The following is a 25433-nucleotide window of genomic DNA, read 5'->3' on the forward strand; positions in this document are numbered from 1 at the left end:
ATAGAATTTAATTCTAAAGAAGTAACAAATTTTTAATAAAATATTTTTAGTATGCATTTATCTATACCTAGGATGAAAAATAACACTTTAAGAATACATATACGATGGGAATTACTCTTTTTGAATTAAAAAAAGTAAAACTTATTTTTCACAATTTTAGAAAATATCGCCATAACCTCCTTTATATGGCTGACCATTTTTTAATTTTTAATTCTCTAAAATTAATTAGAATTTCACCAAGAGTCTTTAAATCATTCTAATGTAATCATTTTCTACTTATTTACGAGAAACATTATAAAAATGATTTTATCCAATAATCATTCATCTAGGATAAAGAATGGTTGGATTTACTAAAGAAAACAGGGGAATGCCTTTTTTCAATGAGGCATAACATCATAATCATTTTAAAGAAGACAAAAATCATAAAAAAACCATAAAATGAAATAGAAAAGAGAAGAATCTCCAAGTTACAAAGGAATTTGAGAGCTTTCCTTTGGCTTGATGGTTTGAGGGATCTACTCTTGTTTGAAACAAGAGTGGCCACCAATCTTTAGAAGAGGGAAGGTCAAAAACTAATGAATTATGAGTAAATTCATAGTTTTTGGCTCTTGGGAGAAGCAGGGTAACAGTGCAAAAACACTATTAAGCTTCAACTCAGGAGGAGGCTTCTATTTATAGGAAAAAGTGAGCCTCTAACCAAGCAAACTGATTCTAGAATTTTTCAGATCAGTTTGGTCAATTTTTGACCATTTTTAGGTCAGTTTAGCTCACTTTTTGGATCTAGTTGAAATAGGAGAGAGGAGAGATAAAGTTTAAAACTCTCCCACACATGTGAAATAGGCGCCTCCATGAGGGGAATTCCCCCACACTGAGGTGTCAAAAATGCATCATTTCTTCTAAATATCTCTCTTTTTTAACTATTAACCTTGTCCTTAGTCAACTCTTCATCTTATGTGAGTATTTACTCATTTTTGGGAGGATTTTCTTTATTTCTTTTATTTATCTCCTCTCTACATTTGGATAAATCTTATTGGTCCATAAGAACCTTAATTTAAAATTTTAAAAAAATCTTGACCCCTAGGATAAAGCCTCTTGAATAGATTATACTTGATTTCTAATGCACCTTAATTGAATTACCACTCTCTAGAAGATTTTCTCTCTCTAGGCCAAAACTGGTAGAAACAAGATCTTTTATATTATTGAAGAGGGATTTGATTATAGGGGAAGATACTGGACATTCTCAGAGGCTGGGGAGGAATCTTACATTCTACCCCACTTAAAAAACGCGAGATGTCCTCATCTCACAGGAGGTGGAATATGATCTCTTTCATCTTCTTCTTCTTCTTCAATCACTTCCAGCGTTACTGCCTTGGAAGTGGAGGGCCGATTTGGGAACAACTCTCTTTGACTTTCCCTATTCTGAGGTGGAGGTCTTACATTACTTTGGATTGAAAGTGCAGGTTGGATAGAGGGTCTACCTCTGGGATTTCCCGGATTTTGGCGGATAGAACCGTGATTACTCTCGAAGGAAGGGGCTGGAGTCTGGAATCTTGATCCCTGATTTCCCTGCCCTGAAAACCTTGATCCAAAAGGAGTTGGGCAATCCATACTACGATGTCCAAATCCTTAACAGTTATAGCATTTCACTCTCTTGTTCAAGGGTGGAACTTCTGAAGTCGAAATCCAGGGAATTGAGTTTCGGGAAAAGGACATTTCTTCCATTCTGAAACTCCCATATCCTGGGTTTGACCCTGATATCTCTTAGGCGGAGGAAGGTTGGAATCACCATTTGGGAATAAAAACCTTTTGAAAGGTGATGGTGCTGGCTTTGGTGGGACTTTGACATCAAAGGCTTTGGCGAAATCCTTAGCCATTCTTACTGCTTCGGCCATTGAGATAGGTTTGGCATTCTTGACTAAAGTATGCAATGTTTCGTTCATTCCCCGAATGAACCTGGCCATCATCTGCTCTTCATCTAATTGAGGGGAATATTTAAGGAGAAGGGCAAAAGCTTGATGGTACTCTTCAATTGTCCGGTTTTCCTGCTTTAGTTCCAAGAACTCATTCATCTTAATTTCAAGAAAGCATGGGGGACAAAACCTCTTTCTGAGGTAAGCCTTGAGATCAGTCCAGGTTTTGGGTATTTCGGTCGAGACGGTTTGTCTCGCAGTGGTTTCTCCATGCCACTCTAGCTGTCTCCACTATCTTTAGTCTTGCAAGAGCCATTTTGCTCTTCTCATTGTACTCGGTGACATCGAAGTATTCTTCCATTGATTCGATCCACTTCTCCACAGCTTCGCCCAAGTTTTTCCCTTCACCCTTGAGAAAGGTCCAGGCTGTGAACTATGAAGAATTTTACGAACATCTAGATCAAGCTCTTCTTCATCGATTTGGGGGTTAGCATTTCTACCATGACGACCTCGATCCATGTTCCTATCAATACGAAAATTCTTGTTAAGTCTCTTTATTTATGATTCAATCTGATTTTTGATTCAATTGATTCCGAGGTTCTCTAAATAGATCGGCTCCCCATAGAATCAAGGGATAAAGATACTCATATAGAACGCATTATTCAATTAACAATTCATTCAGAATATCTCATTCATATCTTTAACACAATAATGGTCCATCGGACTGAATTTTTTTCCATCTGAACAGTCCTCCATGGGGATTTCAATTTTGTTGATTTTTAATTTATCAACCCTTAACTTGATCCACTGATCAAAAGTTAACAGTAGTAATCTGCCAACACAATCCACTAATCTCATAGTGATTTGCTGAGGTCATTAACATTATTCCAGTTAAGAACATCATCACACAGGGACTCGTCCCATTCATCCTCATTGCGGTTTCGCTCAGCTTATTACATTTCAACCAAATTTCAGGGATCATCATTTTTCAATCAGAATCCAAATCAACTCATCAGTTCTCAACCAGAATTTAAAAGTCATATCAACCACATTCGAATTCATCATCTGGATAGCATTAATGCTTATAATTTCAAGTCTTAGATTTACTCGTATATACTGCCAGTAAAGAGCTGCAGTTATACCCTCGATATATACGGGTAGTCATGGTTCTTGGAACTATAAGGTAAATACCATCATGTCTAGGCCTCAAGCAAGTCAGGGATTCCATACAATTGCGGTTCTTCCATCTGAAGACCCAATTACCAATTTATGAATTTCAGTTTGAATATCAAATTATATGACTTTTATCACATAATTACACCCTTTTAGTGCTTCTTGATAAATTTTTGATATATTTGGCTTCTCGGTTGATCCTCATTAGCCAAATAGCTATGATACCAACTGTTAGATCCCTGTCCCCACCACGCAACAAATTCAGGGGTGCTAGCAATGGAAGTAGCACTTCTTGCATGGGGCAGGGTCCCACACTCGGGGCCTTGCCCCCACGGTTATCCGGACAAGAGACTAATCCATCGGTTTTTCAAAAAACCGAACCCGGAAAAACTTCCTTTGCCCGAAAAGCACGGGCGATTCCACCAGGATAACTTTTCCCTAACGTAGTCAAAAGCCTTGACTAACTGAGCTCGTCTAAGCGAACCCGTAAGTCCCATAGTCAGATCAGGGAAAAAGATTGTACTTGGATCATAGAGATCAACTCTTTTTCCCTCATTGAGAGGCACAGCTGTTGATTCTTTTCCATAGAATAATTTTTGTCCGAAATTTACTTCATCTATCGAACTAAACAGAAATTTACTTCATCTATCGAACTAAACAGAAATTGAGTCTCGATTTACGGATCCATCAGTCCAGCCATCCAGTCCCATGGGTTAGCCAACCGCCCAACCACTGTAGTGATGGGATCCAATTAGGAATTTGGTTAGGTTTTATCCCGGGTACCAGGGAAAAGAGTTCCCAGGCCCCCTAGCCGGATGTTCATGCAAACATAAAACTAGTCACACCACTTACACACCCAATATGAAATTGCCTTTTTCTCAGCATCAACTATCTTTAAAACAATCCTTTAAAGAAACCATCGTGTCACTGATCACAATCCTCAAAATCTCTAGTTGAATCCTTATTTCCAATCATTCCTTCATCGGTGTACTTATGGCATCATTGGCAACCAGAATGCTCACCACCTGGTCACTCAGGGGCCTTTTTGATAGTTCCTAGCTCATAGTAACCGGCAATATATTCACATAACAAGATAGAATCTTCGTGGAAGATCAGCAAAATCAACCAACAGATCCATATAAAAGAGTCATGGACTCATCCGTTGAGGACCAGCAAGGTCAATCAACCAGATCTACACCCGAATTCAGAAAACAACTCTTACTCCTTGATCTAATATCTTCCACGATGCACACGTGGGTATCTTCGACGACCCAAGAGCCTGAGCACCGTATGGTTAGCACCCTCTAGGATCATCTAGCGCTTCACTCATGTTGAAATTAGAGCAATGTGATGAGCTATGGTGGATCAAACACTAGAATCAACATCATTAACAAAGTGATTACAAATAATTAAGACGTAATCAACATCATTAACAAAGTGATTACAAATAATTAAGACGTAATTAGAGTAATTAGTGAGTAATTAGCAAATAGCTTAATATAGGTATAATTAGTGTAAATATCTTAATATAGGTGTAATTAGTGAGTAATTAGCAAATAGCTTAATGTAGGCATGGATAATAAAAAACCAGCCAATTCTCATTAGGCCAATGCCTCAATTTATAGAGTTTACATCCAAGCATCAAATCCCACTGATTTCTCCTTGATTCACTCTACCTCTTTTGCTTGATTCTCTCCACCTCTTCACTTTTCCTCGAATATCTCCCAGAATATCTCCACACTTCCTAAATCTTCTCATGCTACCCTTTATTCTCTCCCAGTAGATTCTTCTCACCTTTTCATAGGTTCTTTCACATTTACACATTCTCTTTTATACAGCCTCTTGCCAAGGGCTTGTTCCCGCACACACCCTATTCACTTGTATTTTCAACACCTCCCCTCAAGTGAATACTCCTAGAACACCTAGACCCTATACCAAGTTTCCCTCCTTACTTGATAGTCTGTCGACTAGTGTCTAGCACACCTCCCCTCAAGTTATCTTAGCACACCTGGACCCTATACCAAGTTTCTCTCTTGATAGCCTGCGAGCGACCAGTGCCTCAAGTCCCTAAACTCATAGTCCTTGACACACTCTCTCTCTATGTGTCCAAGGCTTACTATAGTTGCCCGCCCGCGACCTTGACTAAAGTGCTCACACATACATCTATCTACCACATGGCCTACATCATTGGTGGCTCAGAGGTGGTTTTACTTTGTTGGGGCAGGTTACATTGGGTTGTGGGGTCTCTCTCTCTCTCTCTCTCTCTCTCTCTCTCTCTCTCTCAAAGATTTTCACATGGCTCCTCACTCTTTGGAGCCTCACATCTTCTCTTGTCTTCAGTCTTCTTGTCGTGGCAGCTTCTCTCCACGCGTCCGTCTCTTCTTTCAGTCTTCTTGTGGCAGCTTCTCTCCACACGTCCGTCTCTTCTTTCAGTCTTCTTGGGGCAGCTTCTCTTCTCGTGTCCATGTCTTCTCTTTAGATCTTCTTGGGGCAGCTTCTCTTCTCTTCTCGTGTCCATGTCTTCCTTTAGATCTTCTTGGTGCGGATCTTCCTCTTGGAAGGAGATGTTCTTCTTTCATGGCTGGGGCCATGAGCTTGTCTGTCAGGTCTTTTTGCTCCATGTGAGCAACATGTTTAAATGTTTTGCTGACAGTTCATTTGGGCTTTTGATGTTTATCTTGTATCATTATGCAATGCAAACCCAAATTTATGCGGGAGGTCTTACCTCTTGCCTTATTTTGGACAAGGGCAGTGTCTAATCCACATTCACATCCACATTCATACTTTTACATACACATCTATATCCACTCTTCCACGTACACATTCACATCCACATCCACACCCATTCTTCACATACACATCCGTATTCATACATCCACATACACATCCACATCCATTCTTCCACATACACATCCACATTCATTCTTCTACATACACATCTACATTCATCCTTCCACATACTCATACACATCCATACATCCACATCCATACCCACACCCATACATCCACATCCACATCCATACATCTACATCCATATCCACATCCATACATCCACATCCATACATCAACATCCACATCCACATCCACATCCTCATCCATACATCCACATCCATACATCTGCATCCATACATCCACATCCATTCTTCCACATACACATACACATCCACCTCCATACATCCACATCCATATCCAAATCCATACATCCATATCCACATCCTCATCCAACATCCATATCCATATCCACATCCATACATCTACATCCATATCCACATACACATCCACATCCACACATCCACATCCATATCCACATCTATACATCCACATCCACATCCACATCCACATCCATACATCCACATCCACATCCACATCCATACATCCACATCCATATCCACATCCATACATCTACATCCATATCCACATACACATCCACATTCATACATCCACATCCATACATCTACATCCATACATCCATATCCATATCCATATTCACATCCATACATCTACATCCATATCCACATCCATACATCTACATCCATACATCTACATCCATATATTCACATACACATCTACATCCATATCCACATTTATTCATTCTCATACACATGCATACCTTTTTTTTCACATATACATCCGCATTCACATCCAATCACATCCCCCATACTCATCTTATCGCATCCGTTCTCATCCTATCACATCCCATACACATCTTATCGCATCCCATTTACATATTATCACATCCCATACACATCTTATCACATCCATTCACATGCTATTCCCATTTAATAGCTTTTCTAGATTAATACCAATAATAGGACTTTTTTCTAAATTTCTGCCAATTTCTTGGCCTATCTAGAGATTCTTTTTCTGACAACTATTTCCATATTCCTTCTCAATTCCTGAATTGAATTATATTCAATATTCTTCTTTTGAATAAAAGAATTCATGGGATTTGTAGAAATCAATTCTACCCATATTTTCACTTTTGGTAAATAATCATAAATCAAATTATACTAAAAAATCCTCTTCTTCCCATTTAATTTATTGGATCCCAATTACCATGGGAATCCCTCTTTTTGCATTTAATTATTTACATTCCAATGTCATGGAAATTTCTCTTTTTCCATCAATTATTTCTCATAAAATAAATTTATCTAAATTAAAATATCCATTTTTTCGATATGCTAGAAATTTCTCTTTGCCCGTCTAAATGATGGAACTCCAAATGTCATAAGAATTTTTCTTTTGACATTTAAATATTTCTCATAGATAAATAAATTTATCTAAAAATTCATCTTTGAATTTAAATAAATTATCCCATGATTCCAATATACTAGAAATTTTTCTTTTCCCATCCAAATGATGGAATTCCAAACGTAATACGAATTCCTCTTTTAAAATTTAATTATTTCTCATAGATAAATAAATTGATCTAAAACCTCATCTTTAAATTTAAATGAATTATCTAATAATTCCAATGTGATAAGAATTTCTCTTTTCCCATCCAATTGATGGAATTCCAAATGTAGTGGGAATTCCTCTTTTATCATTTAAACCTATCTATGCAAAAAGATAAATTTAACTAAATTTTCTCTTGAAAATTAAATAAAAATCTTCATTAATTCCTTTACACTAGGAGTTACACTTTCCTTATTTAATTATTTGAATTCCAATATGGTGGGAATTCCTCTTTCATCATATAACTTTATCTATGCAACAAGATAAATTTAACTAAAATCTTTCTTTAATTTTTATATAAAATATACATTATATTAGTATTCCAATTCTTTCTCTTAATTCTTTGGAATACATGGATTTCCATTATCATGGGGATTACTCTTTTAACATAAAAACAAATTACTAGAATTTCTCTTTTTTCTAATTTATTAATTAAGCATAAACATAAAAATCAATTTCTCCATGATTTTAATGAGAAACATTCAATTAATCTAGGATGATAATTCCTAGAATATGGTAGGAAGTCCTCTTTTCATATTATGAATGAAATGTTTTATGTCTTTATTTTAGAGAAATTTTGCCATAGCTCTGCTGCTATTACTGATAATTCTCAATTTAATTGAAAGAATGAAGTTTAATATTATTGATATGATTAGAATGACCACTAATTGGATCATTATCCAATTATGGATTGATTCATAATTTCTCTATGAAATAAATATCATAAAAGCATTAAAAAGCTATTATTTTAGCCTTCAATTAGACAAGCATAAAAATTACTTTTGGATTAGAGAAATGCTTCATGAGAAGCTTCATTCGGATTGAGATAGGAATGACCTTTCTTTGGGGGGAGAGAGAGAAATGCTTAAAAACCATTAAAATTAAGCATAAATGAAAATTTATGTGTTTCTTTATTACAATTCATAAAAGAACTTCAATAGTAATCAAAAGCCATTCAAATTAAAGCTTCTCAAGCTTGAGAGGGGTTGAGAAGAGAAACATTTGGAGTTTTAATAAGAAAAAGATAATAATCCACACTTTACCTTCTAGTTTACTTGATTCTTTGATCACAGAGTAAAGGCCCCTAACGAATCAATTGGTTTGGTATGTTGTAGGAGTCACCAAGGAAGATTGAAGAGAGAGAGAAGCTCCAATATCTTCAATTTTGTAGAGGTTTTTAGAGGATAATAGAAAATATCATTATTTCAGCATAATACTTGCATAGTATAGTTCTCATAATTTTTTACAAAGGGCTAAGGATCTATTTATAGGTGAGGGAGGCTCTAACCAAGTCCAACTAATTTCTCATAATTTTTTACAAAGGGCTAAGAATCTATTTATAGGTGAGGGAGGCCTCTAACCAAGTCCAACTAATTTCTAGAATTTTCTAGGTTCAGTTTGGTTGAATTTGGACAAGATTTGGACCTAGTTTGGTTCCCTTCTGATTTGGTTTGATCCAAGAGAGAGGAGAGATAAAAATATCACAATATTTTTGAGTTTAAAACTCCACCACACATGTGAAATAGGCGCCTCCTGGAAGGGCCCCCTTTTCCTTACACATGTGTCAAAAATGAATCATTATACCCAAAATATCTCATTTTTTAGTAATACTCATAGTTTTTACTAATAAACCTTGTAGTCAGTCAACTCTTCATCTTATGTGGGCATTTACTCATTTTTGGGTATTTTTCTTTTATAAATTGGATTTATCTCCTCCCCAAACTTGGATTGATCCTATTCGCCCATAGGAACCTTAATTGGACCATAATCCAATTTTTTTTGAAAATCTAGACCCTTAGGCTAAGGTCCTTTATACCCATTTCTAATTAATTCCAATTGCACATTGGAAAGTTCTTTTTGAATTTTTGTTTCAGGGGAAACCCTTTTAGACACTAGGAGGATTTTTATATCCAAAAATATCTCAATTTTGGACTACCTCCCTCTAGACATTTTCTCTCTCTAGGTCAAAAGAGGATAAAACAGAATCTTTCTTTCCTTTCAGAGGGGGAAATAATTACAATATTAGAAGGGGAGGTTCTTACACCTGTATACCTCAAAAGATGGGGGGGAGGAATCTTACATCCTACCCCACTTAAAAAACGCGAGATGTCCTTATCTCGCAAACTAGAGAATAACTCTTTCCCTTAAGATCCAACTGCTTCTGGGGTTCCTTATATTCTGGTCAACCCAACAAAATCCTGGGATAAATACCCCTTATAGAGAACTCATCATTAAATAACAATTATTCAGATCATATCATTCATATCTTTAACATAATAATGGTCCATTAGAGCGAAATTTTTTTCTCTCAACATTTCTCCACACGGGAATTTCAGTCAAGCAAGTTCTGAATTTGTCATCCTATTAACTTGATCCATTGGGTCAAGTGCTAACAGTAGCAATCTGACAGCACAATCCACTAATCTCATACTGATTTGCTGAGGTCATTATCATCATTCCAGTTTACGAACATTATCACAGGGACTTGTCCCATTCATCCTCATTATGGTTTTGTCCCATTCATCCTCATTATGGTTTTGCTCAGCTTATCACTTTTCAACCAAAATTCAAGAATCATCTTTTTCGAATCAAAATCCAAATCAATTTATCAATTCTCAACCAAAATTTTAAAATCATATCAACCACATTCGAATTCATCATTTGGATAGCATTTTTGCTTAAAATTTCAAGGTCTTAGATTTACTCGTATATACTACCAGTAAAGAGCTGCATTTATACTCTCGGTATATACAGGTAGTCACGGTCCTTGGAAATATAAGATAAATACCATCATGTCTAGGCCTCAAGCAAGTCAGGGATTCCATACAATTGCGGTACTTCCATCTAAAGACCCAATTACCAAATTTACGAATTTCAGTATGAATATCAATTTGTATGAATTTCATCACACAATTCCAACCTCTTACTGTTACTTCATAAATTTTTGACATTTTTGGCCAGCTGAAAGATCCCTGCCCCCTCTGCACAACGGCGGATTCGGGGTGCTAGCAGTGGAAGTAGCACTCCTTGTGCGGTGCAGGGTCCTCTCACTCGAGGCCTCGCCCCCCACCACGGATATCCGGACAGGAGACTAATCTCTCGGTTCTTCCAAAACCAAAGCCGGAAAAACTTTCCTTGCTCGAAAAGCACGGGCGATTCCTCTAGGATATTTTTACTCTAACGTAGTCAAGGTCATTACTGACCAAATTGATCCGACAAAACCTAAAGTTACTTGATCAGATCAAGGAAGAAACTTGCACTTGGATCATAGAGATCAACACTTTTTTCCCCATCGAGAGGCACATCCATTGATTCCTTTTTCCATAGAACAATTACTATCCGGGATTTGCTTCATCTAGCGTACTACAACAGAAATTGAGTCTCATTTTATGGATCCATCAGTCCAACCGCCCAACCACTATAGTGATGGGATCCAATTAAGAATTTGGTTAGGTTTTGTCCTGGGTACTAGGGAAAAGAGTTCCCAGGCCCCCTAGCCGGATGTTCATGCAAACTTAAAGCTAGTCACACCACTTACACACCGAATATGAAATTGCTTTCTTCACAGATTCAGCTATCTTTAAAACAATCATTTAATGAAGCCATAGTATCACTGATCACAATCCTCCAAAATATCCGGTTGAATCTTAATTTCTAATCATTCCTTCATTGGAGTATCTATGGCATCATTGGTAACCAGAACGCTCACCACCTGTCCACTCAGGGGCCTTTTTGATAGTTCCTAGCTCATAGTACCCGGCAATATATTCACTTATAAAAAATTCAAGATGGAATCTCAGTTGAAGATCAGCAAGATCAACCAACAGATCCATATAAAAGAGCCATGGACTCATCGTTGAGGACCAGCAAGGTCAATCAACCAGATCCATGCCCGGTTTCAGAAAACAACTCTTACTCCTTGTTCCAATATCTTCCACGACGCGCGTGTGGGTATCTTCGACGACCTAGAGCCCGAGCACCGTATGGTCAGCACCCTCTAGGGTCCTTCGCAGGTCACCTAGTGCTTCACTCATAGGCCGCTTCCTTGGTCCCTCATCCACCATACTGGAAGCTCACCATTTAAATCGAACTGAGGCTGGTCAAGACCTCGACTGACCTTGCTACGCGAGACGTCCTCCGTTGACTCTCCGTCAGCTGTTGCAACTTTATCAGTTAGGTCTCCACGATCTTATTCACAAGACGGTCAAAATGCTTCCCTAGCATTCTTGACATAAAACAGTCATTTACAAACAGGTCACAAATACAGTTTCTATAATGAACTCTCGTCTTTCCACATTGTTCCACATCAATCCATATTACTTAATCCACGTCCAATTCATATGTGTACCCATTCTCATCCAATCACATCATTTTCCATCTCATCACATCAGACTCATTCACATCACATATCATCCATTCACATCCTATATCATTCATTCACATTCTGATTCACATGACATCACATCTCAGTCATTCTCATCCCGATTCACATCACATTACATCTCATCCATTCACTCACATCGATATCACATCCTTTCACATACACATCTTCATTCATTCTTCCACATTCACATCCACATTCGTACTTAAACATACACATCCATATCCACTCTTCCACGTACACATTCACATCCACATCCATTCTTCACATACACATCCGCATTCATACATCCACATACACATCCACATTCATTCTTCCACATTCACATCCACATTCGTACTTAAACATACACATCCATATCCACTCTTCCACGTACACATTCACATCCACATCCATTCTTCACATACACATCCGCATTCATACATCCACATACACATCCACATCCATTCTTCCACATACACATGCATAGTATAGTTCTCATATTTTTTTACAAAGGGCTAAGGATCTATTTATAGGTGAGGGAGGCCTTTAACCAAGTCCAACTAATTTTTAGAGTTTTCTAGGTTGAGTTTGGTTGAATTTGGACCTAGTTTGGTTTCCTTTTGATTTGGTTTGATCCAAGAGAGAGGAGAGATAAACATATCACAATATTTTTGAGTTTAAAACTCCACCACACATGTGAAATAGGTGCCTCCTGGAAGGGCCCCCTTTTCCTTACACGTGTCAAAAATGAATCATTTTACCCACAATATCTCATTTTTTTTAGTAATACTTATAGTTTTTTACTAATAAACCTTGTACTCAGTCAACTCTTAATCTTATGTGGGCATTTACTCATTTTTGGGTATTTTTTTTAATAAATTGGATTTATCTCCTCCCCACACTTGGATTGATCCTATTGGCCCATAGGAACCTTAATTGGACCATAATCCAAAAATTTCTGAAAGTCTAGACCCTTAGGCTAAGGTCCTTTATATCCATTTCTAATTAATTCCAATTGCACATTGGAAAGTTCTTTTTGAATTTCTATTTCAGAGGAAACCATTTTAGACACTAGGAGGATTTTTATATCCAAAAATGGGTGGTTGTAGGAATAGGGTGCCCAATTTTGTCCACTCAGGCATCTTGTAAACATTAAAAAAATAGGCATTTGTTTACCTTTAGTGGCCAATCTCTGCTAGCTAACGAAGGAATTTCCTTTCAAGTTCTTTTGTTGGAACATCACATGCAAAGTTCGGAATATAGTTGCATAATATGATTAAGCATTAGATAGTTGAAAGTCCTCATTTCCTTAGGTAAAAAGTCAATGTATACACCCTGTCGCAAATCTGGAATAATTCCATAAAATGCTACTTTGCGAGATGAGGACATCTCACATTTTTCAAGTGGGAGAGGATGTAAGATTCCTCCTCAGCTTGAATAATGAATAAGCTTTACTTCAATCCCTTGTAATCATTCCCTGTTTCTGAATACAAGAAAATATTTTTTTTCTTGTTTTTGCCTAGAGAGATGAAAGATTCTAGAGAGTGGTAATTCAATATTGAGATATTTTTGGATAAACGAATTCTTCTAATATCAAAGATATGTTTCCCTGAAACAAAAAATTAAAATAAATTTTCCAAGGTGCATTAGGAATCAATTAAAAATGATTTAAAAGACCTTAGCCTAAGGGTCAAGATTTTTTGAAATTTTTGGATTATGGTATAGCCACTCACCTACATCTCAAAATTTATCAAGGCTACTATGAAATGATGTAAGCATTGACTCTAGATTAGTAATAATGTGTATCATGGTGGTAGAGTCGCTGCCTGACCTTCTAACAGTTATCAACTCCCTCTCAATTGACTCAAACAATTTATCTCCACCACTACTACTAGGCTTCTCTATATCTCCTCTAGGCTTCTCTATATCTCCTCCACTACTACTAGGCTTCTCTATATCTCCTCCACTAGCACACTAGGCCCCAGTGAATCTATCTATGGGCACAAATGAAAACAAGTACTACACATGTATAACACACAAAAGAGGACAATCAATTAAATTAATATATAAGAAAACCTATTTTTATTACATCATAAAAAGAAAGGAAAGTATATATGATACTTACTTTTATTAATAGTCAATGGTATTTATCATTGTTGGAATTAGGGTTGCAGGAAAGCACACAAAGCTTGGAGAAGAAGAAGCAAGAATGCACACAACACAAAGTGTATTAGATTGTCAATGTACAAAAGATAAGTTAGCCCTAGAATGATGGGGGCGTATATACAAGCCAGGGAAAAAAACCTCCTAAAGAGGGAAAAAGTGCCCCGGCGGTCCTAAGTGTGTGTTCACATACATCACTGCCTATATATATGGCAACAAATCCCCCCTAGGAGTGATGGTATGAACGAGAGCTGGCACTCATGTATAGGGGAGTGCCATGCCCGAAGTAGATCAATCCACAAAGGGGAGCAAGCCCAAAGCTTTGCGAAAAGCTTTGAACTTCTCACGAGGAAGCGCCTTCGTGAAAAGATTAGCAAGGTTGTCCTGTGTTGGCACATAGGCCAAGCTGATCTCTCCTGCTGAGAGTCTCTCCCTGACATAGTGATAATGTACCTCAATGTGCTTTGTGCGAGCATGAAAAACTGGGTTTCTCGCAACTGCCAATGCGCTCTGACTGTCAGTGAAGATAGAGGTGGCAGACTTCTGTCCAACATCCAAGTCAGCCATAAGCCGTCTAAGCCACACACACTCAACCGTAGCTGTGAAAGCTGCCCTGTACTCAGCTTCACAAACTAGAAGTGGCCACAGTAGGTTGCTTCTTGCTCAACCAAGATATGCATGAGCTACCGAGCATGAAACAAAAACCACTTGTTGTGGACACTCTTGTGTCATAGCAACCAGCCCAATCTGAGTCCGAAAAAGCATGTAAATCTGGTGGCAACAATCCCCCCTTGGGATAAAACAACCCAAGATGTATGGTGCTACTCAAGTAGCGAAAGATGCGTTTAACTGCCTTCCAATGCTGAGACTTTGGGCTATGCATAAACCTGCTCACCTGTGAGACTGCAAACTGAATGTCCAGCCTCGTAATGCATACATAAATGAGGCAACCAATAGCTGTCTGATAGATTGTGACATCAAAGTGATCTCCAGCATCATGAAGACTCAATTTCAAACCTGTCTCCATTGGAGTAGCAATAGGCTTGTAGTCTTCAAGGCCAAATTTCCGCAACAATGTCTCAATATACTTTGTCTGACACAAAGCAATACCTCCATCACACTGCTTAAATTGTATCCCCAAATAATGATGCAAATGCCCCAAATCTAACATCTCAAAAGAGGCATTCAAATCAGCCTTAAAATCAGCAATATGACTCTCATTTGGTCCTGTGAGCAGCATGTCATCGACATAGAGAGCAATGATTAGATGTACACCATCCACACGTTTAACGTACAAAGTGCTTTCTATTGGACTATTCTGAAACCCATGTGCAGTCAAATATGCATGTATCTTTTCATACCAAGCTCGTGGAGCTTGCTTTAAACCATATAAAGCCTTTTTCAACCTGCACACTTTGTTTTCCTGCCCTCTTTGAACAAAACCACGAGGCTGTGATACATACACCTCCTCATGCAAATCTCCATTCAAGAACGCAGTCTTTATGTCCAGCTGATGTACATTCCAACCATTATGAGCTGCCAATGCACAAATGCTATGAATGGTAGTCATACGACAAGTGGGAGCAAAGGTCTCATCAAAATCAATGCCCTTTTCTTGAGCATAACCCTTTGTAACAAGTCTAGCCTTATAGCAATCAACACTGCCATCTGGCTTTCGTTTCAACTTAAAAACCCACTTACATCCAATGGCCTTTTTACCAATAGGCAAATCACACAAAGACCATGTACCATTCTTCATTATAGCATCATATTCACTTTGCATTGCAGCCAACCAATTTTCTGAATTTTGTGCCTCATCAAATGAAAGAGGTTCTTCCTCTTCACACATACTAGACATAGCCAAAGCATAACAATCTGATGTATAAGAGGCATGCTGAAAACCTGAACGAGTACGACTAGTCATAGGAGCATCAATCTTACTATCACGCAAGGTTTGCACCAGCCATACTAGACACAGTCAAAGCATAACAATCTGATGTATAAGAGGCATGCTGAAAACCTGAACGAGTACGACTAGTCATAGGTGCATCAATCTTACTATCACGCAAGGTTTGCACCAGCCATTTAGGCATACCTCTAGCCTGCTCATTTTCAGCCCTATCCTCATGAATTACATCTTGTAAATCTGCATCAGAAATAGGCTGATCTATGATGTCATTTGAATTCTGCATAGGCTGAATATTTGCCTCATTAGGACTTACATTTGAATTCCCACCTGTAAACAGAGGCAACAATGTATCAAATACATCCCGTGAGCTCACACCTATCTCTTTGGTATATGATAACAAAGGCTGCACAACATCTTCCACAAAAACAACATCTCAACTAATCAAGATACGCTTTGACTGCGGATGATACAATCTGTAACCCTTGCTTTTAGCACTATAACCAACAAAAATGCATTTGACAGCCTTATCATCCAATTTTCTACATTGTTGCACAGGCACTAAAGCATAGGCCAAGCAACCAAAGATACGCAAGTGACCAATAGAAGGCTTCCTGCCATGCCAAGCTTCGTATGGAGTAATAGATTGCAAGGCCTTAGTGGGACACCTGTTGAGTACATATGCAACACACATGACAGCCTCAAGCCAAAACGCATGTGGCAAAGCTTGGCTCTTGACCATACATCGTGCCATCTCCATAAGTGACTTGTTTTTCCTCTCAGCAACACCATTTTGCTGAGGGGTATACGGCACTGTACATTGGTGTTTTATTCCACGACTAGCCAGAAATGCATCAAACTCTTTAGACATGTACTCCCCCCCTCGATCAGAACGGAGGGTGCCCACAGTACAATTGGATACATTTTCAACCATAAGAAAAAACTGTTTAAAGCACAAAAACACTTCGGACTTTGCCTTCAGTGGATATACCCATGCATGCCTTGAGTAATCATCAATGAAAGTCATGAAGTACAAGTGTTTACCAAATGATGGAGTTTGCATAGGCCCACATACATCACTATGTACAAGTTGCAATTTGCGAGTGGCCCGCACAGAACCATCCTTTGGAAACGCAAAACGCTGCATTTTGCCCAAAATACAGCCTTCACAAACATGTTTCAATGGTGCCTCAAGAGGGGGCAATGAAGCAACCATATCAAATTTATGCAAACGCAGCAAACTAGCAAAGTTCAGATGACCAAAACAAGCATGCCATAGTTTTGCATCTGAAACTGCCTTTTCATCAGAAACTGCATTTGCTGAATCTTCCACACACTTGTCATAAGAATTGAGCCTATACAGCCCACGAAACAAGGTGCCAGATACAATAATCGTATCACCAGAAGAACAGTACATCTGTCATCCACAAATTTGACTACAAGTCCAAGTCTAGCAAGCGCAGAGACTGACAATAGATTCTTCTTTATCCCTGGCACATACAAAGCATCTGAAAGTGTGAAAGCGCTACCATTTGCAGTAGTAAGCATAATTTTACCAATGCCCTTCACTGGGTAAGAAGCATTATTGGCACATGTGACAGTATTCCCGTTAGGGAGACAGCCTCAAGAGAAGTGAACATATCACGATGCGAGGTAATGTGCTTTGTAGCACCACTGTCAAAATACCATACATGAGAGTCAACAGAAACTGCCAAACATGCATCATGTACAGATGGGTCATACTGGCAATACACGCTAAACGCCCATTCTGTATCCTGCACAACATTTGCAGAATCTGCATTTGTAGAAGCATCCGCTATTGTGGCTACATTTGACTCTTTCTTCTTTGCCTCTTTAGCCTTTAGCTTAGGGCAATTCTTAATGACATGATCATTTGCCTTACAATAGTTGCACCTGGTCTTTTTCTTACCTTTATCAAGAGCCTTCTCAGACTTATTGTTGCTACTTGTGGAAGGAGAAGAAGTTGAAGACCTACTAATAGGAGAAGAAACAGTGGAAGGGGCTGTCTTACCACTTCTTCTCTGTTGTTGGGCAGCAATAAATGCTTGATCAACTGCACGCTGCCTGGCCCTGTTTTGCCTGGACTGCGCTTCTTGCAAGAGCTTGTTGACTAAAGTATCATACTTGACAGCATCAGGTCTGTCCTCATTAAGAAGTCTCCACGTGGAAGCAAAAGTCTGATATGTCTCAGGTAAAGCATCAAGAACAGTCTGCACAAGAGAATGATAAGGAATAATCTCACCTGCAGAAATCAACTGCTCTTTGAGATCTTTAATCTTAGAAAGAAAAACATTCATGTCATCATCTTCTTGTATAATCTTCAATTCTAGCTCTTTACGCAGGTAAGCGATTTTTGCCTCGTTATTACGACCTGCATACAAACCAGCTAGAATATCCCAAGCCTGTTTTGCTGTTTTAGCTAAACGAATATGTGGGGTGATGTTACGTTTGACAGAAAGTGCAATCAAGGCATGAGCCTGCGCATCTTTACCACCCCAACGAGCTTGTTCAGTAGTGGGTAAAACAACAGCAATAGTAGAGCTGCTAGAACCTGCAACATCCTCAAACAACAGATCCTACATCCACAGAACCTGGACGTACATCCGTACCCTGCACAATGTTCCACACTCCTTTTGCAACCAAAACATGCTGCATCATGTATGCCCAAAGTGGGTAGTTGCTGTCTCCATCTACTAGTTTGTCTTCAGTAGACAACATGCGAAATACATCATTGCTGTTATCAGTCATGGCCACTGACTGAAACTGATGCAAAAGCTACTTGTAATGAAGAAAAGACTGAACAGAAGACAACTTGTGCTATGTAGCACGGTCCACAATAGAACACGTATGCCTGTTTTGCAGAAAACTGCACTGTCGAAATTTCTGCAGAAAATGACGAAAACACCTGTGCAGAACTTGAAATGCAAAAACGGAGCCCGAAACGACCTCAGATGCAAATTATGAGAACGCCAAGCCCTTTGGGCTTATTTGTAGAGTATAGGGACCTGCAAGCGCTCGTGAAAACTCACCTCAATCGGAGAACGTGAGTCGGAGGGTGCTGGCGGCGTAGCCCTGGGAGCCGATGCCTGCTCTGATACCAATTGTTGGAATTAGGGTTGCAGGAAAGCACACAAAGCTTGGAGAAGAAGAAGCAAGAATGCACACAACACAAAGTGTATTAGATTGTGTCAATGTACAAAAGATAAGTTAGCCCTAGAATGATGGGCGTATATACAAGCCGGGGGAAAAAACCTCCTAAAGAGGGAAAAAGTACCCCGGCGGTCCTAAGTGTGTTCACACACATCACTGCCTATATATATGGCAACAATCATTAATGAAAAGACTCAAAATTAGAAGTCAAAGTAAAGCCTTAAGTTGATGCTCCCTCCCTTTTTTGGAAAAAATAATTATATATATTAATACTAACAACTCTTTGCAAAACGTCTACGTCATAGACTTAGAAGAGATACCTATTCTGCATACCAAACTTACATCAACGTTCATCATCCAGCACGTGACTCGGGCGGGTACATACTTCTTAAGCAAACTGACATGGAATACATTATGTACCCTTGAGAAGAAGTTTGTAGGCTAGATAGCCCACTTTCTTTATAATAGCATATGGCCTACAGTATCTGGGAGAGAGTTTCTTGTACTTCCCTAAGGATAAGGAACTTCTCTTTGGTCGTACTCGAATGAAGACCATATTTGATTCTTCAAACTCTCTCTCTGATCTCTTTTTATTAGCATATTGCTTTTGCCTATCTTGGGCTACCTTTATATCTTTATGGATTGATTGCATCTGCTGCTGGTCCATATCATCAAGCATTTGTCTGGACATCTCGACTTTGATCAATGGGTCGGACCAAGTCAACGGTGTAAGGCAATCTTGTCCATACAAAGCTTTGAAAGGACTCATCCCAATGCTTCAATGATAAGAAGTGTTGCAAGCAAATTCAACTAGATGCAAATGGCTTAACCACTTCTTGGGTTCCCTGCCGCACAGCATGACCGAAGGATATCTTCTATTACTTGGTTCACTCTTTCAGTCTGGCCATTTGTTTCGGGGTGATAGGCTGTGCTGAGATCCAAGAAAGTTCCTACTGCTTTAAATAATGCAGTCCAGAATTTCGATGTGAATTTGGGATCTCTATCACTTACTATCCTCCTGGCTAAGCCATGCAATCTGAAGATCTCTTTAAGGAAAACACTGGCAACATCCACTGTAGTGTATGTTTCTTTCACTGGAATCAAATGGGCAACTTTGGTTAACCTCTCAACTACCACAAAAATGGAGTTGTAACCTGATTGTACTGAAGGTAATCCAGTGACAAAGTCCATACTGATACATTTCCACTTCATCTGTTGAATGTCTAGAGGCTGCAGTTTCCTTGGCATCTTGACTCTCTCTGCCTTGACTCTCTGACACATTAAGCATTTCCACACATGATCAAGTACATCCTTTTTGAGTCCTAGCCAGAAGAAGCTTTTCTTCACAGACATATAGGTTTTTATAAACCCTAGATGTCTAGCTATCAGGCTATCATGGGCTTCTCTCAGAATTATTTCCTTTATTCCCTCATCATTGGGGATACATAGCCAATTATTATAATACATGCATCCTTCATCAAGAACTTGACTCATTTCTTGATGAGTCTTGCTTTCTTGCATTAGAAGGGTAGCAATAGGGGCAAAGAATTTGTCATGCATGATTCTCTCCCCTGCTTCACTGATTAATGGATTTGACACCACTATAATTGCAAGCAAGGAGGCTTTTTTGCTGAGCGCATTTGCCACCACATTTTCTTTCCCCGACCGATACTTAATTTCAAAATCGAATTCCTGCAGGATCTGCATCCATCTCCTTTGATGCATGTTGAGATCCCTTTTTGGGTGAAGATCCACTTCAGACTTTGATGATCTGTCATCAAGGTGAACTTCTGTCCCAAAAGATAATGTCTCCACAACTTTAAAGCATAAACCACTGAGAGTAACTCCAAGTCATGGATGGCATAATTTTTCTCATGTATTTTGAGTTTTTTGGATTCATAGGCCACTACCTGACCTTCCTGCATAAGAGCACTGCCTAAGGCAAACCCACTGGCATCAGTAATAACTACCTCAAAGGGTTTGGTAAAATCTGGCAATTTAAGGATAGGGTTGGTTACTAAGGCCGTCTTTAGCTTGTCAAAGGAACTCTGACACATTGCAGTCCATTGAAAAAGTGTACTCTTCTTGAGAAGGTTAGTTAAAGGGGATGCTATCAGAGCATACCTGGGTATAAAGATCCTATACCATCCAATTAATCCTAGGAATCCTCTGACTTCCTTTACTGTCTTGGGTTTTGGCCATTCTACGACTTCTTGGATCTTTGTGGGGTTAGGAGAAATCCCATCCTTTGATACTATGAATCCCAAGTATTCCACCTGGTCAACAGAGAAAGAACACTTACTCTTTTTTGCAAAGAGTTGGTGTTTTCTTAGGATTTCCAAGACCTTGCACATATGATCTTCATGATCTGCAACATTCTTTGAGTATACCAAGATATCATCAAAGAAGACGAGAACAAAATCATCCAAGTATTCTCTGAGAATATCCTGCATAAGACGAAGACGATTAAATGTCGTCGCGGCATTAGTCAATCCAAACGGCATGACTATGAACTCATAATGCCCATAGCGAGTATTGAATGTTGTCTTTGGGATGTCCTGTTCCTTGATTTTGTTCTGGTAGTACCCGGATTTGAGATCTATCTTTGTGAAAATTTGGGTCCCACTTAACCGACCCAGAAGTTCATCAATCTTAGGGATAGGATACTTATTTTTAATTGTTAATTGATTCAATCCTCTGTAGTCAATTCAGAGTCTTAACGTTCCATCTTTCTTCTTTTGAAAGAGAACGGGCACATCCCAAGGCGAGATACTGGGTCTGACGAATCCCTGCTCTAACAGTTGTCTTAACTGCTCCTTAAGTTCTATGGCTTCAAGGATTGGCATTTTGTATGCATGCTGAGCCACTGGCTGAGCTCCGAGGGTTAACTCGATCTCATGATCTACTTCATGAGATGGAGGCATCTCAGTCAGCTCTTCAAGAGGAACACATCTGCATACTCACTTAACCACTCTGGTTCTTTAGCCTTGCATTTTATGTCTACTGGATTCATCTTAACGACATAAACAGCTTGCCTCTCTCTGAGCCCTTTTAATAATTTGGAAGCCTCGACTAATTGTAGCACTGGGCTCCAAAAATTCTAGTTCCTTGAACTTTATTCCTGTGAAGGTCAAGGAAAGAGATGGTTCCTTTGTGACAATTTATGTCAGCTTGATTCTTTTGGAGCCAATCCATTCCAAGGGTTCCATCATAGATTCCCAAGGGTAGGACTATGAACTGGCACTCTCTTACATTCCCATTTAGGCTAAACTGAATAAGGTCTATCTCAAGGTGTGTGAAAAGAATCTTTCCACTGGCCAATTCCACTTGCATATGTTTCCCTAATTTTTGATTTGCGACTAATTTACGCAGACATCTTGGAATAAAAGAATGAGTACTGCCTGAATCAATCAAAAGCTTGAATTGCTTACCCTGGTACTCTGTTGGAGTCTGGAGGACTAAAAATTGACGGTTATTCCCCTGAAGCTCTATTGCTGCATAGATCTATCATTTTTCTTCCTCCACTTCATCAACTATAGTGACAGCTCTGGCTGCTGAGCAGTCTGAGGTGGAACTCTCTCTCTTTGGCTACTCCAATTTTGGGAGGGAGTTCGGAGACTGCTTTGCATGGAGGCTGCAGGTTGAGTTGGCACTCTTCTGGGGTTGCCCTGACGCGGGGGACCCTAATTGGACTGATACAAAGGAGTCTATCTTTGAATTTTGGGACCCTGGCTCCTTGTCCCACAGAAGGAGATGGGCAATCCTTGAGCTGGTGCCCAAACCCCTGACATCCAAAGCACCTGTTCTCACTTCGAAGCTCTTCCCTTTGCATTCTTGAAAGAGTCGGAGCTCCTGAGAAAGAACTTTGAGGGAAAGGTCTTTCTTCAATCCTGAAACTTCTCATCTCCAGATTCTGGTTGGGACCTTGGTGTCTCTTTGGAGGCGGAAGGTTGGAAGAACTTCCCGATGTCTGAAATCTCTTGAAGGATGAGGGAGCTGGCTTTGGCAGGACTTTCACGATGAAGGCTTTGGCGAAGTCCTTCGCTATTCTGACAGCTTTTGTCATGGACACTGGCTTGGCATTCTTGACCAGTGTGTCTAAGGGTTCGTTCATTCCCCGAATGAACCTGGCCATGAGTTGCTCTTCGTCTAGAGGTGGTGAATACTTGAGGAGAAGAGAAAATGCCTGGTGATATTCTCTTCGATGGTTTTGCTCCCCTGATTTAGCTCTAGAATTCATTCATTTTGATTTCTAAAAACCCGGGGGGACAAAACCTCTTCCTTAAATAGGCTTTAAGATTGTTCCAGGACTGAGTTTTCCTGTCCCGATGATTGGTGTCACAATAGTTCCTCCATGCCACCCTGGCTGTTTCCATAATTTTCAGCTTGGCAAGAGCCATTTTGCTCCTCTCATTGTAGCCTATGACATCAAAATACTCTTCCATAGCTTCCACCCATTTCTCCACAGCCTCGCCCAAGTTCTACCCTTATCCTTTGAAGGGTCCTGGTGGCTAAGTTCTATGAAGAGCCTTGCGAATGTCCGGGTCCACAAGTCAAAATCTCCTCGGGAGATGCATAAGACGATGGTACTGGGCTATAGACATGCCCTGATACAAATGTTCCCTTACTGCCAAAGGGAGCTACTATCTTCTCCTTAGGAATAAAGCGACTAAGGAGTCTGTAGATTTGGTAGGAAAGTCTAAAATTTTGAGGCCTTGAGTGATATAAAATAACACCATGTATCACTTTCAGCCTCATCAAAAACATGGTTAATGAGAGATTCTACCTCAACATCGCATGCTGGTCACAAGAGGCGTGGACATACTGCCCTGCAAACCACTTGTGCTGTCGTCTCTCCGCTAGATCCTCAAAAATGGCCTGCGAGTCTAGATCGGCTCATTCTGGAGTTGTAGCGGAAGAGATGAGATGCTCAAAGGCGAACTCAGCCGTGTCTTGTGATTGGGTGAGGTCGGGAACACCAGATAAGTGTGGAACTTCCATCTATAAAGTCAAATTCTTTGATTAAAAATCTTCATTAATGAAGCTTAAGGAATGAAAATACAGTATGTAAATGGTCTTTTTGAGTTTTTATTACAATTTTTTGATAAGAATTCATTTCTCCTTATTAGCTTTGTATCTTTGGCAACCTAGAGCCCGAGCACCATATCGTCAGTACCCTCTAGGATCCTTCGCAGGTCACCTAGCGCTTCACTCATAGGCCGCTTCCTTGGTCCCTCATCCACCGTACCAGAAGCTCACCATTTAAATCAAACTGAGGCTGGTCAAGACCTCAGTCGACCTTGCTACATGAGACATTCTCCATTGACTCTCTGTCAGCCTCATGCAACATTATCAGCTAGGTCTCACGACCTCATTCACAAGACGGTCAAAATGCTTCCCCTGCATTCTTGACATAAAACAGTCATTTAAGAATAGGTCATAAATATAATTTCTATAACGAACTCTTGTCTTTTCACATTGTTCCACATCAATCCACATTATTTAATCCACATCCATTTCATATGTATTCCCATTCTCATTCAATCACATCATTTTCATCTCATCACATCTTTCCTCATTTATCCTCATCAGATCTCATCCACTCGCATCTACCCATATCCATATCTCATCACATCACATTCATTCACATCTCATCCATTCATATCTACCCCGATCCACATCACATCACATCCATTTCCCCTCACCTCACATCTCATTCATTCATGTCTATCTTGATTCACATCCCATCACATCTCATCCATTCACATCACATCTCATTCATTCACATCTATCCCGTTTCATTCATATCACATATCATCCATTCACATCTATCCCAATTTACATCACATCCATTTCACCTCACATCTCATTCATTCACATCCCGATTCACATCTCATCCATTCACATCCCATATCATTCATTCACATCCCGATTCACATGACATCACATTCACTCACATCTATCCGTACATTCATATCTATCACTTCACATCCACATATATTCATGTCACATCACATCTCTTTACATCATTTACATTCTTTCACATACACATACACATCCACATCCATTCTTTCACAAACATCCACATCCATTCTTTCACATACTCATCCACATCCATTCTTCACATACACATCCATATCCATTCTTCACATACACATTCACTTCCATTCTTCACATACACATTCACATCCATTCTTCACATACACATCCACATCCATTTTCACATACACATTCACATCCATCCATCCATTCACATCTATCTAATTCACATCGCATCCCATCACATCTATTC

Source organism: Cibotium barometz, chromosome 45, assembly GCF_041138505.1.
Source record: "Cibotium barometz isolate CiBa-2024 chromosome 45, ASM4113850v1, whole genome shotgun sequence".
NCBI lineage: Eukaryota > Viridiplantae > Streptophyta > Polypodiopsida > Cyatheales > Cibotiaceae > Cibotium > Cibotium barometz.